At 33.3% G+C, this 23,768-nt stretch overlaps 1 protein-coding gene and 2 long non-coding RNA genes across 3 annotated transcripts in view; 1 reads left to right on the top strand and 2 right to left on the bottom strand.

Moving 5' to 3' along the window:
* LOC127881986 (nephrocystin-4-like) overlaps window positions 1-23,768 on the top strand; it is a 121,081-nt gene that overhangs the window by 20,437 nt on the left and 76,876 nt on the right. The gene's annotated exons all lie outside the window — the stretch shown is intronic.
* Window positions 1,564-4,331, bottom strand: LOC127881987 (uncharacterized). The gene is made up of 3 exons (XR_008050364.1): window positions 4,213-4,331; window positions 2,307-4,066; window positions 1,564-1,631 (listed from the first exon to the last, which is right to left on the bottom strand). It is a non-coding gene; the product is annotated as an uncharacterized LOC127881987 (long non-coding RNA).
* On the bottom strand, window positions 15,975-17,135 carry LOC127881990 (uncharacterized). Its single transcript, XR_008050367.1, has 3 exons — window positions 17,051-17,135; window positions 16,571-16,793; window positions 15,975-16,284 (listed from the first exon to the last, which is right to left on the bottom strand). It is a non-coding gene; the product is annotated as an uncharacterized LOC127881990 (long non-coding RNA).

The following is a 23,768-nucleotide window of genomic DNA, read 5'->3' as shown; positions in this document are numbered from 1 at the left end:
TGTTCTTTCCTGAGTAATATGTATGATTTAAAATCAAAGTTGAAATAAAAACTGATAAAACAGAATCCACCAGACGCATTGGTTTGTCATCGATTTCAAAGTGCCTTGCATTATTGTGAAGAAACTTTAAACGGCAAAAAATGTTACATTGTCGACATAATTTTATATTTTGTTGTTATTTAAAGTTGAAGGTAACCGGTATGATTTACTAAAAATAAAATAATGGACATAGTAGAAACATATATATGTGTGTGTGTGTGTGTTATGTTCCTTATATTTGGAATTAATATTGTTGCATTAGTTTATTACGCAGTATAGATCTTGACAATCATTCGCCATGTGTTAGTGTTAACGTCATGTTATAAATTATGTCGGTTTATTTAGTGTAACAAGTGTATGCTTATCTTTAGCGTTTATTATTTTGAAGAGAATATAAAAAGTTAATGTAGAAATATTATACTAAATGATTATATATGTACGATTCTCCTCTTGTGTTGTGGTGGGATGCAGCTGTAAAGAATACCAAGACATATTTCGCATTAAGGAGTATTGTATGGTATACACAACCTCATTGCACACATTGTTTACTGTCATTTACCACGGACTAGAATAAGTATAAGCAGGCATATAATTATGTAACTCAATCGTGAAATTCACTACTATTAGGAAACCTGGCTGCTTATGATTATCGAATTAGCTCGTGACAGCGGTATATAAAATTGAAATCAACGAAAACAACATTGCAAAACTTTAATCAAGTTATAATTAAAAAAGAATCACAGATTCGATAACACAAATCACAGAGGCAATATATAAATGAATAACGTTAATCCAAATTATTGCATAATTATTTGAGGATGATTTCTTCAACAGAAACACACAAACGAACTAAACGAAACATAAAAACTAATCAAATTCGGATAACTTTAGAATCATTTTGAAAAGTAAAGTTAAAATAAAACAACTAATAAAATAACTTACCACGATAATCAAGTTCCACAGACAAACTGTAAACTATTATGATTTTTTATCAGTATTCACGGATTTATGTTAGATCCTCACGTCTCGAGAAAGATTTATTTTGCGTTGGTACGTTTTGAAACACTCCTCACACTTATAACACTTGTCCGGCAGGTTGGTCTTGACGTGCTCTTTGAGGTCATTCTCACTCCTAACTGCCAACCCACATTGGTAACTTTTCACCAATCCCTCTTTTTTTGCACTTTTCTCGTGAGCAGTAGTAGGTACTTGTCCGCAAAGCTCCTGCCTCACTGTACGCACACGTGACATTTGGGTCCTTCGTGCTTTGAGGCCCTATGCCTTCTAAGATTGTAGGAATCCTGAGAAACAAACCTTTTTTATTCACGTGACATTTCAGTGCGTAAACACGCTATTTCGAAAATGTTAGTATCAGTAGACACGCGTTTGTTATTTTTAAATTACCAACAATTTGACGATTATTGAGATATTTTAAAATATACGGTAACCTGATAGATGAGATATATTGTGTATTTGTGTTGTTTCAAGAAAATCCGTTCATCTGTTTGTTAGTATAACTGTATAACAAGAGTTCCGCGGTCGGAGATGACCGCATTGAAGCCGGATTTTTGATTTAAATGACAGGAAAGTACCTTTCGTGTTTTTGTCAATGCAATACTTAAATTACTGAAATATTGTTCAAAGGTCAAAATGAAATGTAAGTACTTTTCAAGGCATGAGCAAACCTTGTGTTATGTTTTGGTATGTAAGCATACCAAAGTTAAATCATGAAAAAAATATTCACATTTAAGGTCACTGTCAATTGAAAGACTTTAAAATGACCAGTTGTTCTCTTGACCAGTGGTCATCTGTTAGTCATGACAAAGTCCATGTCCAAGCATACGAAAGTTAAAACAACTTTTAATTTTTAACATTCAAGGTCACAGTGACCTTGACCTTCAATGACCTTAAAATGACCAATTGTCATCTACTAGTGCTGGCCAACCTTCATGTCCAGTTTGAAGACTGTAAGTCCAAGCATAAGAAAGTTATACCATGAAATAAGAATTTTAACATTTTTACATTCAAGGTCACGGTGACCTTGACCTTAAAATGACCAGTGGTCATCTACTAGTTCTGGCCAACCTTCATATCAAGTTTGAAGACTCTAGGTCTAAGCATACCAAAGTATTAACAACTTTAACATATTTACATCCAAGGTCACAGTGACCTCGACCTTCAAATGAATGACCTTGAAATGACCAGTGGTCATCTAAGTGTGCTTGCAAACCTTTACGTCAAGTTTGAGATTCTAGGTCCAAGCATACCAAAGTTACAACAATTTTAACATTTTAACATTTAAGTTCACAGTGACCTTGACCTTCAAATGAATGACATTGAAATGAATGACCTTGAAATGACCAGTGGTCATCTAAGTGTGCTTGCAAACCTTTACGTCAAGTTTGAGATTCTAGGTCCAAGCATACCAAAGTTATAACAATTTTAACATTTTAACATTGAAGGTCACAGTGACCTTGACCTTCAAATGAATGACATTGAAATGAGCAGTGGTGATCTTCTAGTACTGGCCAACCTTTATGTCAAGTTTGAAGACTCTAGGTACAAGCATACCAAAGTTATAACATGGAATAAGAACTTTAACATTTTTACCTACCAAAGTTATAAGAACTTTAACATTTTTACATTCAAGGTCACAGTGACCTTGACCTTAGAATGAATGACCTTGAAATGACCAGTGGTCATCTAAGTGTGCTTGCAAACCTTCATGTCAAGTTTGAAGACTCTATGTCCAAGCATACCAAAGTTATAACAATTTGAACATTTTAACATTTAAGGTCACAGTGACCTTGACCTTCAAATGAATGACATTGAAATGACCAGTGGTCATCTTCTAGTACTGGCCAATCTTTATTTCAAGTTTGAAAACTCTAGGTACAAGCATACCAAAGTTATAACATGAAAAAAGAACTTTAACATTTTTACATTCAAGGTCACAGTGACCTTGACCTTCAAATGAATGACCTTGAAATGTCCAGTGGTTACTTACTAGTTCTGGCCAACCTTCATGTCAAGTTTCAAGACTCTAGGTCCAAGCATACCAAAGTTATAACAACTTTAACATTTTTACATTCAAGGTCACAGTGACCTTGACCTTCAAATGAATGACCTTGAAATGTCCAGTGGTTACTTACTAGTTCTGGCCAACCTTCATGTCAAGTTTCAAGACTCTAGGTCCAAGCATACCAAAGTTATAACAACTTTAACATTTTTATATTGAAGGTCACAGTGACCTTCACCTTCAAATGAATGACCTTGAAATGACCAGTGGTCATCTGTTAATCCTGGCCAACCTTCATGTCAAGTTTGAAGACTCTAGGTCCAAGCATACCAAAGTTATACCATGAAATAAGAACTTTAACATTTTTACATTCAAGGTCACAGTGACCTTGACCTTCAAATGAATGACCTTGAAATGACCAGTGGTCATCTTCTAGTACTGGCCAATCTTTATTTCAAGTTTGAAGACTCTAGGTACAAGCATACCAAAGTTATAACATGAAATAAGAACTTTAACATTTTTACATTCAAGGTCACAGTGACCTTGACCTTCAAATGAATGACCTTGAAATGTCCAGTGGTTACTTACTAGTTCTGGCCAACCTTCATGTCAAGTTTCAAGACTCTAGGTCCAAGCATACCAAAGTTATAACAACTTTAACATTTTTACATTCAAGGTCACAGTGACCTTGACCTTCAAATGAATGGCCTTGAAATGTCCAGTGGTTACTTACTAGTTCTGGCCAACCTTCATGTCAAGTTTCAAGACTCTAGGTCCAAGCATACCAAAGTTATAACAACTTTAACATTTTTATATTGAAGGTCACAGTGACCTTCACCTTCAAATGAATGACCTTGAAATGACCAGTGGTCATCTGTTAATCCTGGCCAACCTTCATGTCAAGTTTGAAGACTCTAGGTCCAAGCATACCAAAGTTATACCATGAAATAAGAACTTTAACATTTTTACATTCAAGGTCACAGTGAACTTGACCTTCAAATGAATGACCTTGAAATGACCAGTGGTTACTAACTAGTTATGGCCAACCTTCATGTCAAGTTTCAAGACTCTAGGTCCAAGCATACCAAAGTTATAAAAACTTTAACATTTTTTATATTGAAGGTCACAGTGACCTTGACCTTCAAATGAATGACCTTGAAATGACCAGTGGTCATCTGTTAATCCTGGCCAACCTTCATGTCAAGTTTGAAGACTCTAGGTCCAAGCATACCAAAGTTATACCATGAAATAAGAACTTTAACATTTTCGAGCACGCCGCCACCCCGCCCGCCCGCCCGACAACATCAATCTATAAGCCGAGATTTTTTCGAAAAAAATCCGGCTAAAAAATGTAAATATTTTTAAGGTATTTAATCTTACCTGAAATGCTTTCCCAAAGCAGTAATAGTTTCCAGAGTTTGCGTGTCTCCTAGTGTGGCGCAATAGCCCAGCTAGGGTCTTCAACATTTTTCCGCATTCGGAGAATTGAGCCATACCTTAAAGCAAATATAATATTTAAAATAATATATGATACATTACTTTACGTGACAGTAATGTTTAGCACTAAAATAACAATAAAATTTAATACAATAATGTATAGCCATTATGTGTTATATATGCTTTCGCATTTAAAAATACAGTTTCAAATACATTGTTGACAAGCATTTTTATTTAACAACTGAATAGAACTGAAAAACTTAAAAACAGTATACCACACAGATCCTTCTAAAAAACGTATACCACACAGATCATATTACTGTAAGAACATTTCTCTTGAACTTTGTTTCGTAAATATATAACAGAAACCTAAAAATGAGTGCAAAATGATATGTTGTAAGCTCCGCCTATAAAGTTTATTGCTTAATTTCACCAGATGTGATGTTTCTGTTTCAAAATAAAAAAATGTTCCCACACTGATCCTACCTTTTACTAACCGTTCAAACGCTCGGTTGCACTTTACTGAAAAAATAATTATTTGTTTTATAAAATCATGATACCTATAGAAAACTCTCATGAATGAGCGGGCTCTTCACTTTATCCCATTAAAACTGGTAAAATATTTAAAAAGCAATCTTGAAAATCTTACCTGCGTCGCGCTTTTGTTGATATTTTACTCCCCACACAGATCTTAAAATGTCACGTGATATAGGCACCGTGGTAGAGTTTAGTCCCATAAATGACTGGTTTATACACTACCTTTAAGTTATTGATTTTATTTATTATTTATATCACTATTAACCATGACTTTAATCTACAAACAGACCTGACTGTTGCCTGTAAGCATCAAATGAGCCTCTTTCTGGTAAAGCTGGGCTTAATGCGTGTTAGTAAAGTGTCATCCCAGATAAGCTTGCGCAGTCTGTACAGACTATATATAATAAGGGACGACACTTTCTGCTTTAATGGAATTTTCATTTAAAAGAGGTCTCATCAATTCGGAAAGTGTTGTCCCTGAGAAATAAACTAAAACAGTTAACAGATTTATCACATATGTCAATAAGTGACAAATAGAGTTACAAGTTAAAGTTAAAAGAGACATAACGGTTTTCACACGTGTATTTTGGGGACCTCATTACTCAATTGTTACTACTAGGGGACAGATTGCGCTGAAAATTGCAAATATTGTCAAAACAACATTGATGGCAATTAGCAAGCTGGTACCCACAGATGCGCCGCTTTATCGCTCTTATTGACAATTATCGGCAACACATTCATGCTTCAGTGCACATTAACCTTAAGTCTTGCTGTCAACACAGATAAGCAGATTATGCTTCTTTATTACTCTGGTTGTTTTAATAAAAGTTTAATTATAATGACAGTCAGTCTTCCTCGAAAATTTGAAATCCACGAAATTACGTATCAACTAATTAGTTGTTTTTTTTTTAAATCCACGAGATTACGTGTCAACGAAATAGTTATTTTTTATTTAAACACGAAATTTCATACTGACGAATTTCTATACGTCTACAGTAATCTGATTTAGCATTTTTAGCAAAGCATTTGATAAAGGTTTTTTTTTTTAAGTAAAATATGTATTCATGCTTTACTTTATAAAAAAAACGCATTTTTTTATGAAATAAATTCCCAATTTGAAGTGTCCTGCTACCTTTTGCCAAACGTATTTGAAAATCTGAAAATCACACATTGTTTTTGAAAATTGTTGTCAGTAAAGATATTATGTCCAATATGCACAACTATTTTAACTATTTTAATTTAATAATTTAAATATTTATGTACCAGCATGTCTGCAAAAAGGGCTGCGATGAAAGGACTATGTCATTCATAGGCCCCCCCCCCCCCATGTTGATGCATGTTTAGTTAAAAAATATTTAATAACATGTGCCCTGAATGGCCCTTTTTATGTTTAAATTTTGGACGTCTTTATTATTAATTGGTAGTATTTTTATCAAAAAATTGAAGAAGTAAATTTACCAAGCATGATAGTTTGTTAAAGCAATGTCTTCTGACATTATTTTGTATGGCTCCAAAGCCATGAGTTTGATTACTGTGTAATTTTTAGCTCATCTATTTTTTGAAAAAAAAATTATGAGCTATTGTCATCACCTTGGCGTCGGCGTCGGCGTCTGCGTCGGCGTCGGCGTCGGCGTCTGCGTCGGCGTCGGCGTCCGGTTAAGTTTTGCGTTTAGGTCCACTTTTCTCAGAAAGTATCAATGCTATTGCATTCAAACTTGGTACACTTACTTAATATCATGAGGGGACTGGACAGGCAAAGTTAGATAACTCTGGCGTGCATTTTGACTGAATTATGTGCCCTTTTTATACTTAGAAAATTGACAATTTTGGTTAAGTTTTGCGTTTAGGTCCACTTTTTTCAGAAAGTATCAATGCTATTGCATTCAAACTTGGTACACTTACTAACTATCATGAGGGGACTGGGCAGGCAAAGTTAGATAACTCTGGCATGCATTTTGACAGAATTATGTGCCCTTTTTATAATTAAAAAATTGAAAATTTTGGTTAAGTTTTGTGTTTAGGTCCATTTTATTCCTTAAGTATCAAAGCTATTGCTTTCATACTTGAAACACTTACTAACTATCATAATGGGCCTGTGCAGGCAAAGTAATGTAACTCTGACTGGCATTTTGACAGAATTATGTGCCCTTTTTATACTTAGAAAATTGAAAATTTGGTTATGTTTTGTGTTTAGGTCCACTTTATTCCTACAGTATCAAAGCTATTGCTTTCATACTTGCAACCATTATTAACTATCGTAAGGGGACTGTGCAGGCAAAGTTATGTAACTCTGACTGGCATTTGGACGGAATTATGGGCCCTTTATACTTAGAAAATTGAAAGTTTGGTTAAGTTTTGTGTTTTGGTCCACTTTACCCCTAAAGTATTATAGATATTGCTTTCATACTTGGAACACTCGCAAACTATCATAAGGGTACAGTAAAAGGACAAGTTGCATAACTCTGGATGTCATTTTTACGGAATTATGGCCCTTTTTTGACTTAGTAACTTTGAATATATGGTTAAATTTTGTGTTTCGATCCACTTTACTTCTTAAGTATCAAGGCTATTGCTTTCAAACTTCAAATACTTTCATGCTATCATGAGGTTACTGTACCTGGCAAGTTGAATTTTACCTTGACCTTTGAATGACCTTGACTCTCAAGGTCAAATTATTAAATTTTGCTAAAATTGCCATAACTTCTTTGTTTATGATTAGATTTGATTGATACTTTGACAAAACTACTCTTACCTGACATACCATAATAGACTCCACCCAAACCATCGCCCGTGCCCCCCCCCTCCCCCCCCATTTTTTTTTTACGGTTAAAAAACTAAACTATTTATTTTGATTATTTTATGTTTGAAATACCGTCCAACCATCGCACCCAAGAAACACCCCCCCACCCCCCCCTCCCCCCACCCCCCACCCGAATCCCCCCCCCCCCTATTTTTTTTTTTTTTTTTTTTTTTTTTTAAGATCACAAATTACCACCACACCCTCACACTATACCCCCCCCCACCTCACCCCCCCCCCCCCCAATTTATGTTTTTTGAAACGGTTACAAAACACAAATATTTATTTTTATTATTTTATGTTTGAAATACCGTACAACCATCGCACCCAAGAATCCCCACCCCGCCCCCACCCACCCCCCACCCCCCCCCCCTCCCCGATTTTTTTTCCCTTTTTTTCGCATTTTTGGAAGATAATGTAATAAATGTCCACACCCCCACACAATGCACCCCTCTTCTATCCACCTCTCCCTCCTTTGTGATTGAAAATGATAGTCCCTTCACCTTTAAAAAGAAAATAGATGAGCGGTCTGCACCCGCAAGGCGGTGCTCTTGTTTAAAATGTTATGCTAATTTGTTCCTATCAAATTTCTTTTTTATGCCCCCAAAGGAGGGCATATAGTGATCGGACCGTCTGCCGTCTTCCGTTCGTCTTTCCGTCACACTTTGCATTTAGGTTTCGCATTTAGGTTTCGAAAAAAGCTCATAACTTCTATGTCCCTTCACATAGCAACTTGATATTTGGCATGCATGTGTATCTCATGGAGCTGCACATTTTGAGTGGTGAAAGGTCAAGGTCATCCTTCAAGGTCAAAGGTAAAAAAAACATGTATCCAAGCGGCGCAGTAGGAGGCATTGTGTTTCTGACAAACATGTCTCTTTTTTGTATTAAATTTTGTTTGATTAATTTAATGAAATGTTTTAGTAAAGATTATTTTTCTAAAATAAAATAATTTACATTGCAAAAGAAATCCGTTGTTTCATGCCCATAGTCCCTTTTACTAGACATCATAATTTTCAAGCTTGTGTAAATAGCTCAAGCATAGACAAAGATTAAACTTTAAGTTGCTGGTTTAATATCCAAAGTTGAAATTGATACGACCTCCAAGTATTTGTAGTATTTGATTTGTAATTTTCATGCCACTCTGTACTTCACATCCTAGTTAATGGCAAAACTGTTTTTCAAGTTACTATGGCCTGAGTGTCAATTAGAATTTAAAAATGGGGTGATCCTATATATGGTGAGATTAATATCTTCACAGTACATCGCATGTTTTTCCTCGTCACTTGATTTGCTGTTCTTCAATGAATTCTGCTAAGCCTTTCTTATCTTGTTGTGTAATCAGATTGATTTTTAATGTTTCTTTAATGCATTCATTAGTCTTGCGGTCTACTTTTCAAACTTCATGCTGATTTGATTGGGCTGTTGATGATAAAAGTTATGTGGAATTTTTTTATCATCAAGTTGCATATCACCAGGGCCATAACACCCTTTTTGTGAAAGGGGCCTCAGCCTTTTTTAGAGAAAAAAATATCGCATTTTTTTCTTATTTGGGGAAAATAAGAAATTTGTATTTCATTTGGATAATGGAGTTGATACATGAAATAAATTATATTGTGTACATTAACATCATGTATCTGCATTTGATTGCACTTTAGAACAGCCAGGGATACTTGGCCTTGTATTTGGCATAGTTAAACTTTCGCATATCACTCCCAGTGTCAGACTCAGACACTACAGATACAAGGTCTTTAATTAAATTAAACTTTCTAAGGGACTACAAATGCTAAAAATATGTATCTGAGTGGTAAAGGGTTTATCATGTGTAATTTTATTTTACTCACATGATTGACTTACCTTGATTTCAGGTAAAAAAATAAATATTTGACTAGAATGAAACAAATTTGCTCAACAAGGGCATCATAAAATAATGTGTTTCACAACAAAATGGCCTATAAAAAATATGTTATGTTCTTGTAATTTTATGTATTCCGTATTAACGTGGAACATTATTGATTCACACAATGTTTGGCTCAGTGACTGTCACAGCTTTGTCCTCATAAATTGTTCATTCATTTGTTACGCATTGAACAACTTTGTGGATACAATCATGTTATTCAATTCAATGGGGGGGGGGGATTAAACGATTAAATACATAAATAGACGATTGCTTTAACCCATTAATGGACTATTAATACAACTTGTTCAACCCAATGCCAGCGGACAAAGAATAAAATTGCAATTTGTCTTTGAAGATTTGTTCATACAACACCCATGACACAATTTTTGTTCTAATACAAATGCAAGAACTTTAACATGGCAGTATTGGTATGAACTGTATTAATCCCCCTTACGAAGAAAAGGGTATATTGTAATGCTGGATGTTTTGTCTGTTAGTAGACCAGTTTGTTTCTGCTCAATAACTCGTGAATGGATGGACCAATTGGCTTGATACTTCCCATGTGCATTTTTCTTTGCCAGTTGATGGCCCCTATTGAAATTTGCGTCACTATGTCAAAGGTCAAGGTCACTGTCACATTAAGAGTTAAAATTGTTTCCAATCAATAACTTGTGAAAGGATTGACCAATTGGCTTTATACTTCCGATGTGCACTGGTCTTTGTCAGTGAATGGACCCTATTGAAATTGGAGTCACTAGGTCAAAGGTCAAGGTCACTGTCACACTAAGAGTGAAAATTGTTTCTGATCAATCATTTGTGACCTGAGGAACTGATTGGCTTTATACTTCCCATGTGCATTGGCCTTGGACAGTAGATGACCCCTATTGAAATTGGGGTCACTAGGTCAAAGGTCAAGGTCACTGACACTAATATGATAAGATTAACTTTTATGGTCAGTTTTGTGGCAAAAAAATCCTCTGTCAAGGCCCTGTTGGGGGGGGGGGGGGGTCTTCTGTTTTGGACAGTGAAGCTATTGTTCATATTATTTGAATTTTTAATAAGATTTATGGTTCATATAAACATTTTGGTTTAATGGACATTGAAATCGTTACTCAATTTAAAGTAATCAAAAGCTCATAAATTATTTGTTCATATGATCAGGTGTTTCCATAAAGGGCCATTAATAAGCTCACTGTGTAAAATGTCAAAGTGCAAAAAAAGACTTTTATAGAAAATTTAATATTTTTTAAATTTAGCATAGAGGTGTATGGTTTAAATAGTCATTTGCTGCCAGCGTACTATGTAAGCAATGTTATGGTGATAATAATTTCTGTAACCTAGATGGTGAGGGAAAATAATTTGACAGACTTTATCCCAAATGTCAATTTTATATATGTTTTGTTACCATGAGGCTATTTCTTATAAAAAAAACATTACACCATACTTATAATAATAATAATAAGTAACAACTGTACTAACAACCATGAATAAAACTTTGCACTATGCTATGCGCAGTTTGAATATTCTTTAGGGAAATATAATTGAACAATTTAATATCTGACAACGTTGACACTGCTTGTTTTAAAAAATAGTATTTACCTTGTAAATGTTTGATCAAACATAATTTGGGGAAAAAAGGTAAAACAATAGATTATACCCCTTTAAAAGTCATTTGGCTGCATGTGGAAATTATGTCGAGGTTTACCAATAACAGGATTCATAATTTAAATGCTATATATGTAAACAACTGACCGTCATAATTGGATTCTTTCTGTGGTACTCTTACAGTCATAAAGAAATGAAGTATTTATATGACTACCAGGTATTGTTAGGAGGCTATCATATTATAGTTGTAGATATTGAAATGGACTGATTTAAAGACATTTATGAATATGCCCTTGGAACGACAGCAGGCAGATTTATTGAGTTTCTGTATTTACTTCGCGTGGCAAAAGGATTTAAAAGTTGACAAGCAACTGAATGGGAAATAATTTTTGTTATCAATTTGATTTATAGTGCAGTGATTGGTGTCAAAGTAATAGTGCATGCTTTTTGTATTTTATAAGTGCAGGATTGTATCGTTAAGGAGTGTAAACCATTATAGTAGAACAATAGAAACGGTAATATTTTTACCAATTTTGTGTCTATCAGGATATCATTCCCGTTTTTACATCGGAATATTTGATTGGCTTTTTAAAAGTAAAATTGTATCCCTTAGATGAGAAATTAATATATTAACTACTTTTGTTACATTATGATTTGTTATGCGCCCCCAAATTTTTTTGGGGGAGCATATAGTCGCCGCTTCGTCTGTCCGTGCGTGTGTCCGTCTGTGCTTAATTTTTGTCCTGGCTATTTCTCAGCAATTAATGACCGGAATTCAAATAACTTTATGGGAAGCTTCACTACGAAGAGGAGATGTGCATATTATCAGCCGGTTCTGGTAGGATGATTTTTTCACAGAGTTATGGCCCTTTGAAATTTTCTATAAACTGTACATATAGTGCAATTCTTGTCCCCCCAACTACTGACTGGAATTCAATGAAGCTTTATGGAAAGCTTAACTACCTTGAGGAGATGCGCATGTTATTTGTGCGTTCTGGTTAGATTATTTATTTAGAGAGTTATGGCCCTTTTAAATTTTTAAGTTGCTTAAAACCGTCCATCGTATTATTTTGTACAAAGTTATGCCCCTCAAGACGTTTCCTTTTATCTGAATATATAGTGCAATATTGTGACAAAAAACCTTTGGGGAGCATCACCCGTCTCTGACGATTTCTTGTTTATAATTTTACTTATAAATAATTTTATGGTGATTAAACTCTTTGGCCAGAAATAAAAATCATGAGTCTTCAGTAAAGTATTGCAGAAATTGTTAAATTATATACAGTTAATGTTTGTGGTACATTTTGCAAATTTGTGACCAATGATCTTTTAAAATAATGGGATTTATTCTCGTTTAAAGCTTCTTTCACAAGTTGGACCAAAGTTCTCATTAAAAACTAAGGTTTCTGTTAATGGTACTTTTATTGTTGTTAAGCAGAAAAGGAACTTGTAAAATATGCAATTAAGGACAATTTCTTTTATCTGATAAGAAGTCAAGAAGGGTTATTGGTTTTATTTTGATAACATGTCTGATAATCTTGGTCTTGAAGAAAATTTTTTTTTGACTCTTTAACATAACCTATGAAAGCTAAAATATATTTTAGATATGCTATCATCATTATGCAGTCAGTGTTAAAATGTAACATAAAAAATCTTATAGTTTTTCTGTATTCAATTTTGTTTGATGACATTAATTAAACTCTGCAATAAGAAATCATTTATCTACAAGTTGCATCATGAATTTTTTTGTAGAGATTGATAATGAGGTAATTTATGCAGATTTTGTGAAAATTTCAAGCAGGCAAATAAAATACATGCATTAAATGGACATGACAGACCATGTTTGCATAGCCACAATCCCAGTCCCTTCTTAAAAAAGTGTGTGAAATGTACGTTTTAAGTACGTTTTGCGTGTGTTAAACGTGGCGGTATTGGCACTGCGTTTTTTGTGCGCTTTTTCTTACCGAGTGAGTTTTTAACAAAAACAAACAAAAAAGAAAATGTGCGCTTTTTGTGGATAAATGTGCGCTTTATGTGCGTTAAACGTGCGCTTTTTATAAGTGTGTTCAATGTGCGCTTTTATGTGCGTTAAATGTGCGTCAAACGTGCGCTTTTTATATAAGTGCGTTTTTGACTACCATTTATATGTGTAAAATGTGCGCTTTTAAGTGCGTTAAATGTGCGCTTTTTGTGAGTTAAATGTGAGCTTTTTTTATTTAAAAAGCGCACATTTAACTCACAAAAAGCGCAGTTATAACCCACATAAAAGCGCACATGTGTGTTAAATGTGCGCTTTTATGTGCCTTAAATGTGCGTTAAACGTGCGCTTTTTATAAGTGCGTTTTTGACTGCCATTTATGTGTGTAAAATGTGCGCTTTTAAGTGCGTTAAATGTGCGCTTTTTGTGAGTTAAATGTGCGCTTTTTTATTTAAAAAGCGCACATTTAACTCACGAAAAACGCAGTTATAACCCACATAAAAGCGCACATGTGTGTTAAATGTGCGCTTTTATGTGCGTTAAATGTGCGCTTTTTAAATAAAAAAGCGCACATTTAACTCACAAAAAGTTCACATTTAACGCACGTTAAGCGCAGTTATAACCCACACAAAACGCACAATTTACGCACATGAATGGCAGCAAAAAACGCGCTCACAAAAAGCACACATGTGCGTTAAAGGTGCATCTTTTGCCTTAACAGTTGATTCAATTATATGCTGTTAAAAGTTTTTTTTAATTCAGATATGCAATAAAAACCAATAATTATATAAACATATATACAGTACACTCCACGCGTTTTCCCCAAAAAACGCGCTCCCTCCGCGGGTTTTTTCTGCTAGCGAGTGTTCACGCGGCGTTGGAAGAGCGAGGTGAACTCGATAAAACGCTCGGCGTTACGCCGCGTTCGCTAATTCCCGCTGCGTGTATTACTTTAGGCTAGTCGGTAAATGCAGACACTTTCCGTTCTTATCAGTGATCGCCGCGCAACGCCGCGTTAGCAGTGTGCTACTGGGCATGCCAAAAAATAAAAACATTGTTATAATAAATTGTTTAAATACTGTAGTACATGTATAAAAAAGATAATTGTATAGAAAATTAATACGTATAAAAATTATGTTTTTTAATTCACAGGTACGTCTACGATATGAATTAGTCTAATATAATACATTTGACAAATTAATATTTAAATCATAACACATACGACACAAGAATAAATGTTCCGTAAAATTTCCAAATGAAAATTCGTAATCCGAAACACACTACGATTTTTAATTGTTAACACGACGTTTACAAATGCTTCCAATATACAGTCATGTATATTTCCCGACAAAAGCGCGCGAAAATTATGCTGCAATGTACAAGGTCAAGGTACAATGTATACTCCTGCAAAGCGTGCGTGTATTGATTTTTTTATACAAACTTTGTAGCGCAGAGAACATTGAATTTTGTTGATTTCGGTTAAAAGTTTCTTTGGTATTTATTAACGAAATTATATCGCGAAAAAGTTGATATTTCCTCTAAAATAATTTCAAATCGAACACGCCGAATCTTTATCGTTACGGTATTTTAGTAGAGTAATTATTTTAACACTAATTGTATAGTAAACTGATTAAAGAAGACATCTGGGCGGAACTGGATTTTAAGTGTTTGACGTTATGAAAACACGCAAAGCTTGTCTACTGACCTATTGTGTAGACTGCTGTCTGCGGTGTTTTGACAAAAGGGATTAACATGTGTGAATGTCACTCTGCCGATTTGGTCCATAATTACTGGTAAACATTGTTTAGAATGTCGACGCAACAAGAATACAACTGTGAATATTAAATGCAATTATCAACTCAATAGTTACCACCTTTTAGCAATCAATGGAATAACCTACAAACAAAGAGAAAATCAATGCATTAGCGAGCAGAGAATTGACTTTGTTCCGACAATTAAAACCATTCCTTATGCATTCGTTGAACGTGTTTACTTGAGTAAGTTATGCCTGTAGACAGGAAGCGGCTTTTCTTTGATTACGTCAAACTGTCAATTCACACAGATTTGCGAGATTTTTAGGGTCCTTGGTCATTTGTATACATGTTCAGTATAGAAAATCACCTGCTAACATGAAAACTTTGGATTAAATTATCAAAATAAAAACAATGTTGCAAACTGTGTTTATATTAATTGGTAAGTATTAGTTAAAAGACGACGTTTTGTGTGTCGTAAATCAACGAGTTTTCTATACAACAACAACTACTTCTACAACCACGTCGGGATTGATCTATCTTGGTTGTTTTTTTTTTTATTGTAAATATTTTACTACATGTACATGTATGTACTTGTAATAAATGTAATTTTATTTGAAAATCAGGAAGTCAAACAAAATTAAATTGATCGTTATCTCGTAAAACGCGGAGTTTCCCCCGCGTTGCCAACGCCGAGGGCCGCCGCGTTGACTTATCAGTTTTGCCGATCGTTAACCGCCGCGTCCAAAATCATGCAAACGCCGCGTATAGCGGGATTTTCTTAATCTCCCTCCAGGTCGAAACCCGCGGAGTATGGAGGGAAATTGGGGAAAACGCGTGGAGTGTACTGTATTTGTGTATTTTAATAATTACAAGATAATTCAATTTTATACTTTAATGTACATCAACATTTTTTAACATACATGAGTAATTAAATATCAATGGCAATTTGATGAAATAAATATAAACATAATTTGATTATAAATAAACAAAAAATAATAGCATACTATAATAACATGTACAGTATATACACACGAACAGCTATATACATAAGAAAGATGCATATCAATCAAGGCCTGTCAGCATTTCTTTGAGGCGGCGGAGTGCAGCTCTCATCTTTCTCTCCAAGTCTGCCACCAGCCGGTCAAACTTCTTTGCAACTATTATACTGTCATGGCCTTTGCGCGATGCGTCTCGTGCATGATCTCATTTGATCAGGTCCTGAAAGATATTTTATAATGTAAGTGTTGAATATTGCTGTTATGGTAATCTTGTTGCTATAAAAATTATAAATTTAAATCAAAACTAGTTTGTTTGCTTGTTGTTTTTGGTTGTTTATTTTGCAATTTTAATCCCCTGATCACATGTGACTTAACGCTTTTCATAAATAAATACGTTTGATAGAAAATACTGTTCGAAAATGTACCAAGATACGTGGTCTCATTTTGCTGTGTGGACTGGTTGGAAGTGTGACACCTTTAAAATGCAGTACCCTGTATAGTTTTACCTCTAAACAAATCCAGCTTTTCTTGGTCAAGGAGAGGGCGCGGTTTTCCCACTCCTGTTCTCCTCATGTCGGCCAGCTTGTGCAGGGTAAAACCTGGTTTTCAAGTCCATACATCAGGTAGTCTCTCTTTTGCTCCCTTTTTTGGCAGGCGATGCGATGATGCACATTCTTTCCAAAGGATCTTCTGATCAATGTAAATTTCACGGTCACCATGGGGTTTAACCTTTAAATTTAAAAGTTCTCATTTAATATGGGGGAAAAATCTGTTCATTAATGACCAAAAATAGGTATAAATAACTTTAAGATGACAATAACCATAAAATACAGCCATAATAATTCAAATGGTGTTGTTTTTCTTTAAAATTGCATTACATTTACTCATCCATTTACATTTCCCAGTGACAATACATAAATATGATAATGATCATAATTAATTCAATAGACTAAATAAAAAAGGGATGCAGGATTGAAAATACGAACCTGTTACAACAGACTGTTCTTCAGTATTCCAAAAATACAGGCAGTTGTTGAACTAGACCATATCACTTTATATGTCTTTTACCACCCACTTTTAATCTCCTTTGCAACAAACTTATTGTTGATTTACACATTGTACTAAATACACATTTTTTTCATCACACAATACTTCATGCTGAAAGTATTTCAAGACATGTTACACTAGAATAATAAGTCTTAATTCTAGCTTAAAGTCAGTTGCTGATGCTGCTTGTTTTCAAAAAATAACTTCCTATCTGTGGTTCTCAAATAGATGGTGCCTGAACAAATCAAAAGTATATCAACACCCCTTAGTTAGGCTTAGATGGAGGACTGATAGGGACTGGCTATTCTCTAATCTGATTCCATGCTGTGTCTTAGCCAAAAATTGCATAATTTGAGAAATACTGATAAGGCAGACTCATTTCAACACCAAAATATTTATTGAATAATACACAGCACCCTTATTATATTTAATTGTAAATATTTAAATATAACATGCTGAATGGTTTTAGCAAATAATATTAATAGTATAAATATTATTTTAATTGCCTTTTAAAATGTATGTTTATGGTCAATGTGGTAGACATTAATTGTATTAGGGTATAAATATCAGTATAAGAAAGTTCAAATACTTATTTATGTTGAGGAAATATACTATCAAGCCCACATAATACTTTTGACACTTTCAATATTTTTAATTAGTTGCACACAGTCTGATTTAGGTGGAAATTTTTAGAAATGTTTGAGATTAAAACGTAAGCAATAGGGTATGCATTGAAATTGTATGATAAAGTATGTAAACATTAAACAGGTTAATATGGACAACCAGTAATTATTCAAACTGCCCCTTATATTATTACAGGTTACTGAGATATATGTCTATGTTTATTCATTTGATGTAAATAAATTGTTAGAGCCTGCAACAATTTTGTTTCTTGTTCAATTTCTGTACAACATTTGCTAAACGGTTGTTAAAGACGCACTTTTTAAGAAGTGTGTTAAACATGTGTCTTTTTAGATACATCCGTTTAAAACAGATCATATGATAAAAACGCACTTATGAAACAAAAGACTAACTTATGCTTAAAAAAGACGCACATCAAAATAGAAAAACGCACTTTTGTGAGAAAAAACCCACATCTGTAAACCTTAAAACACACTTCTTAGATAAAAGACGCACTTCCTAAATAAAAGACGCACTTCTTAGATAAAAAACACACATTTTGCTCACATCTACACTCAAAAGCGCACTTACAGATGAAGAAAACACACAAAAAACGCACTTTTTCACTAAAATAACGCACTTGAAAAGCAAAAACGCACAAAAAGCGCACTTAAATGCACTTTTGAACACTGAAAACGCACATATTTACAAAACACACACAATTAACGCACTTTTAAGTGCGCTTAATGTGTGTTTTGGTAAAAAGTGCGTTTTTATTTGACAAGAGCTGTACGTCGTTAATCCAAACTCAGTTGGATAATTCAAACTGAGGAAAAAAAAATAGCAGCCGACACTGAATCTGAAACTGAAAGGTAGGCGATTATTTTATCATTTCTGCTTATTTAGTAACTACAATGATGTAATTTTTCTACATACGTGATAAAGAATGTTTGAGACAAACAGGCGTTTTGAGTTTTGAAATGATTTAATAGTTTTCTAGTAAAAAACGATAAATTTCTCTTCGGAAGATGCTAATTTTCATGAAATGCGACCTTTGTATTGAATTATTTACACATTAAGTGACAAAAGAGCGAACGAAATTGTAACAGAAATATGCCAAATTATATCATAAATGACCTTTAAAATTTTCCTTTAACACCTAGTGTGTTTCTGTGTTAAAATCATGTGTTTGCAGGACGGGTATAAAACTTTATGGATAAAACCAAACTGACATAAAGACATCTGGCAGTTTGATTATTATCCATCGACTTCTTTATGATAGTTTGGAATTATCCATACACTAGTTAGGTCATTATCCAATTTGTATATTCTTGTCCCAAACAAATAAGAATATATTGCGTTTTTGAGCATTTACGCTAACTTTTTTTTTTACATACAAACATGAAAGGTAAATACATCAAAGTCCAAGCATTAAAACATTAAAAACCTTCGATTATAATTGTTATTTGCCTTAACCTTTTGACAGTTTCATTTACTTTTTCAAGATTTTCAAACATATTCATTTTATTTCGATGTTATTATTTTTAATTGTTATGGTTTTATAAGCGTATTGTATCCGGTAAATAACATTTTACTAAATAGAAACGTGTATTATGTCACAACTAAACTTAAATAAACGTGTTCTTAGAAATAACTGACTGAAGTCGTTATTTCGGTCGCCATTTGTTTCTTCAGTTTGAATTATCCTACTCAGTTTGGATTATCGACGTACATGTACAGGGGGCGAGCCATTAGAAGTGATGGAACGTATTGAGATAACGAAAGACCACACTTCAGTGCAAACAGTTAAAGCAGAAAATCGAGTGACGTTACAAAATGGCAACAATAACGTCAGAAAACGAGCGGATTTTTTCAGAGAATATTTGGAGACGCAGAAAAAAGAAGTGGTGATTGGAGGTTACACACCAACAATTGAGGATAGCAATAACTTAAAAGGATATCTCGTAAAAAATACCGTAGTGAGACATTTGAATGAAAGTGTGTTTGAAGATAAGTGTGTGAACGTGCCATTGTGTATCGGATTAACAGCAATAGATAATGTTGTTTGGCCGCATTCGAGTTTTCATGAGGTAAACTTTCAATTGCATTGAGACAGGCTTATCTCTGGACTTAGTTTGCTTACTAAGATGATGTATGCTAATGCTTGAGGGTTATAAAATGTGTGATAAATTGTAAGCCAAATTAAATGCCTTTCCAGCAACACAAAGTACATTTATTAGCATAATGATGTGATGATGTCAATGCATTTATCTTTTTTGAAGTGCAAACATTAATTAAAGCTCTCATGGTTATATTTTGGCCTAAAAATCTTTAAAAATAATCTTTTTTTACTCTATTCATCAATATTTTATTGAAGCATTATTGATAAACATGATCTCAAATATTAATGCATTTTAATAATTAGATTTATGTTGTATAATAATTAATTTGTACCTGACTGAAGCAAATTTCTTTTCCAGTTATTTCTTCAATAAAAATACAGGGATGTCAATAGATTTAGAAAACCATAAGTCAATGATGGTTACTTGAACATTTAAGGGGTCAAATGATTATTTAAGTGGTCAAAAACAATATTCCAGCGTTATTTGTTAATCTATATAGGTTTCATAATCTGAAAATGTTGATTGTATAACCTTTAGAAAAACACTTTGCAAAGAATACTATTTGCATGATATAAAATATATTTTTAGCCTGCATGTGCATACAATGTTACTCTTGATTGGCCTGTGCAGACTGCACAAGCGATTTTTTGATTTTTTTCGCCCAATTTAGAAACGTGCTGGTACCAGCCTGATTGGGAAAAATGTGCTAGAAAAACCCTGAAATAATGGGAAAATTTGCGTTGTAAAGTCTTCATATTGGTCAATTGGTGTATAATTTGACTTTTTGCTCCCAAATACTTTAAAATTTATAACTAAGTGTTGTCTATAATATATTTACTTAGGTTGAAGCCATAGAGCTGCATAGGGAAACTAAATAAATGCTGCATTTGATTTATTTTTATGTGCCCATAGGGTGGCATATAGCATTTGAATTGTCTGTCGGTCTGTCCGTACGTCCGAAAACTTTAACCATATTTTTTGCAATATTGAAGATAGTAACTTGATATTTGGCATGCATGTGTATCTTATGGAGCTGCACATTTTGAGTGGTGAAATGTCAAGGTCAAGGTCATCATTCAAGGTTAAAGGTAAAAAAACAATTCAAGGGAAGTTACAAGCTTTAAAGGGAGATAGTTTCTATTTATCATTTGGCAGGTACATATCATTTTTACAAGGGAAGTAATATTTTTAAAGGGATATAATTAAAAAAATATATTTATTTATATTAATCAAAGCAGCGCAGTAAGGGGGCATTGTGTTTCTGACAAACACTTCTCTTGTTGAGATTGGCAATGTGGTCATTTTCCTTCCCAAATTTGACCAGAAAGAATACTGGTTTCCTAGCAGAAAGTATTCTGTAATTGCCTTTTTCTTTTGCAGGTAGCTAGGTTTGGAACCAGATATCATTCTGATTTGCTTGCTTTCCTTCAATTTTTCCACTGTAAGCTTTTTTTAGTTAAATTAAAAAAGCAGTTGTTGCTAAAACAGCCAGAAAGTAGACTGGCTAGCTCAGTTGTGAGAGAACAAAGCAAGATTCACTGGTTTGATTGCAGGCATAGCCATATAAATTTTGTGGTGAATGGTCATACAATTAATTTTGGGAAAAACAGACAGTCTTTTTGACATTGTGACCATGAACAAATAGGGGTTATACAATCATCCAAAAAAGCCCTGATTTTGAATTAACAGTATTACCTTGTTTTATAAGGTGAGCCTTTCAGGAACATCATGACCCTCTTGTAAATTTGCATTTGTGGAAAGTGTAATTTAAAATTTAAATGGGTTTGGCATATTTTCAATAATAAGAAAGCACACAATGCAAATGCATACAGTGATTTTTTTGCCCCAAATGAGGCTGTTTCAGAATGGCAAAAGTAAAAAAAAAATCTTACCCTGAACGATGCATAACATTTCTGTAACACTCCCTTATATTGGCTTATTGAGTTTATTATAAAGCAATAATATTCTTTGGCACTTAATAATATAAAGTTTAAAATGCAGTTAAACCTGCTTTAATAAAGAATTAAAATGCTGTTATTTATAATCATATTAATAATGTTTCATTATTCTTGATTTCATGGATCATCAAACTATTTTTCCAAAAAGATAAGGTACAGGCTGCCTGTGTAAAATAAACTTGAAACAATTACTGTCATATATGAGTCATACAACCTTGTTGGAAATGTAACTTTAATACACAAAATAATGTTGATTCATGTAGTTAACACAGATAATGCAAATATTTATATATTTGATTGGAAGAAAATGCCAAGGACAATTAAGGTGAAGTGAATGTGAACATATAAGTAAAAGTTAATTTATTTAGCAAAACATAGTGAACAGTAAAGGCAGATAGCATGTATGACATTTAGTAAAGACATATATATATATATATATAATAAAAAAGTATATCTATATTAAAACAACAATTAAAGAAGTATGTACAATACATAATTGTAAATCTATATAACATTATACATTTTTAGGACAGAATTCATGGTGACTGTTGAATTACACAATTAAAATGTAAAACCATTATGAATGTAAAACCTGCTTAATTACACTCAGCAGTTCTTTTAATTTTGCATAACAATTACATTAAACTATTGTAGAACATAACTACACATAAATCATGTATGTACATGTTATTCATTTTTAAGATATATATAATATATATATATATATATATATATATATATATATATATATATATATATATATATATATATATATATATATATATATATATATATATATATATATATATATTATATATGTATATATGTATATATATATAATCAAGATAACAACAATACACTGATTATGATAATTATAATTTATAATATATACAATTCAAAATGAAAAATTATTATCAGAAATAGATGATAGCATGCATTAAATTGTATGGCAACACAATATAGATAGATATATTTATTTCAGTTAAATGATAAAATATGATAAATCATATCTACCATGTAAATACATGATAAAACAGTAAAACAATAGACATGTATGAGAAATGAAAACCATTTCAATACCATCATACGAAGGATTACACAAAAAGAGAACTTAATCTCTTATTTCCATTATGGTCCTTGGATATTGATGGTATTGACATAGAGTCTGAGGCATAAGATGAATATCACAGATTTGAGTGATGAAAGACAATTATTTGCATAAAAAAATAGACATTAAAATGTGGATCAATTAAAAACTAACTATATAGATCTAAAAGAATGATTACATATTAAGAAGATGAGTTTAAACTGACAACTTAAAATAAGATAAAACTTGTAATATTCCTTACAGAGGAAGGTCACATATATAGTTTGTTCCACAGAACACAAGCATTACATGTATATGCAAAAGATTTAGCACCAAAACCTTTGACTTTGTGTTAAAAATATAGCGCCCACTTTCACTTGACCTAGTCTTGTATTAGTGAAGAGTGTCAAAGGGAACAAAGTTTTCACTCATATATTCTGGAGCAAAACCATTTTTGATTTTGAAAACATGACAAAGGGTAGTTTGTTCCACTCTCTTTTGAACAGGTAACCAATTCAAAACCTTAACATGTTCATAACCTAGATGTGACCTATGACCTAGATTGAGGACAAACCTTATTAATTTATTTTGTGTAACCTGAAGTTTATCTTTCCAAAATTAAGTAATACCATGATACCAAAATAACATGCATAATATAAATGACATTGGATTAGGTTAATGCATGACCAGAAGTTTCTTAGTGTGGAATGAGAGAAAATCATGTTTTTTATACAGGAACTTTAACCTTGAATTGGCCCTTTTAACAACAGAACTAGCCGTTGAATCACCAGACAGAGACTGATCAAGTATAGCAGGGCCCTCAATCTATTAAATCTGCCGCCAAATTTTGGCTGCAGTCCCCCACCTG

The sequence above is a fragment of the Dreissena polymorpha genome, chromosome 5 (assembly GCF_020536995.1).
Source record: "Dreissena polymorpha isolate Duluth1 chromosome 5, UMN_Dpol_1.0, whole genome shotgun sequence".
NCBI lineage: Eukaryota > Metazoa > Mollusca > Bivalvia > Myida > Dreissenidae > Dreissena > Dreissena polymorpha.
The sequence above is the reverse complement of the archived record's forward strand: the minus strand, read 5'-3'. Positions and strand labels throughout refer to the sequence as shown.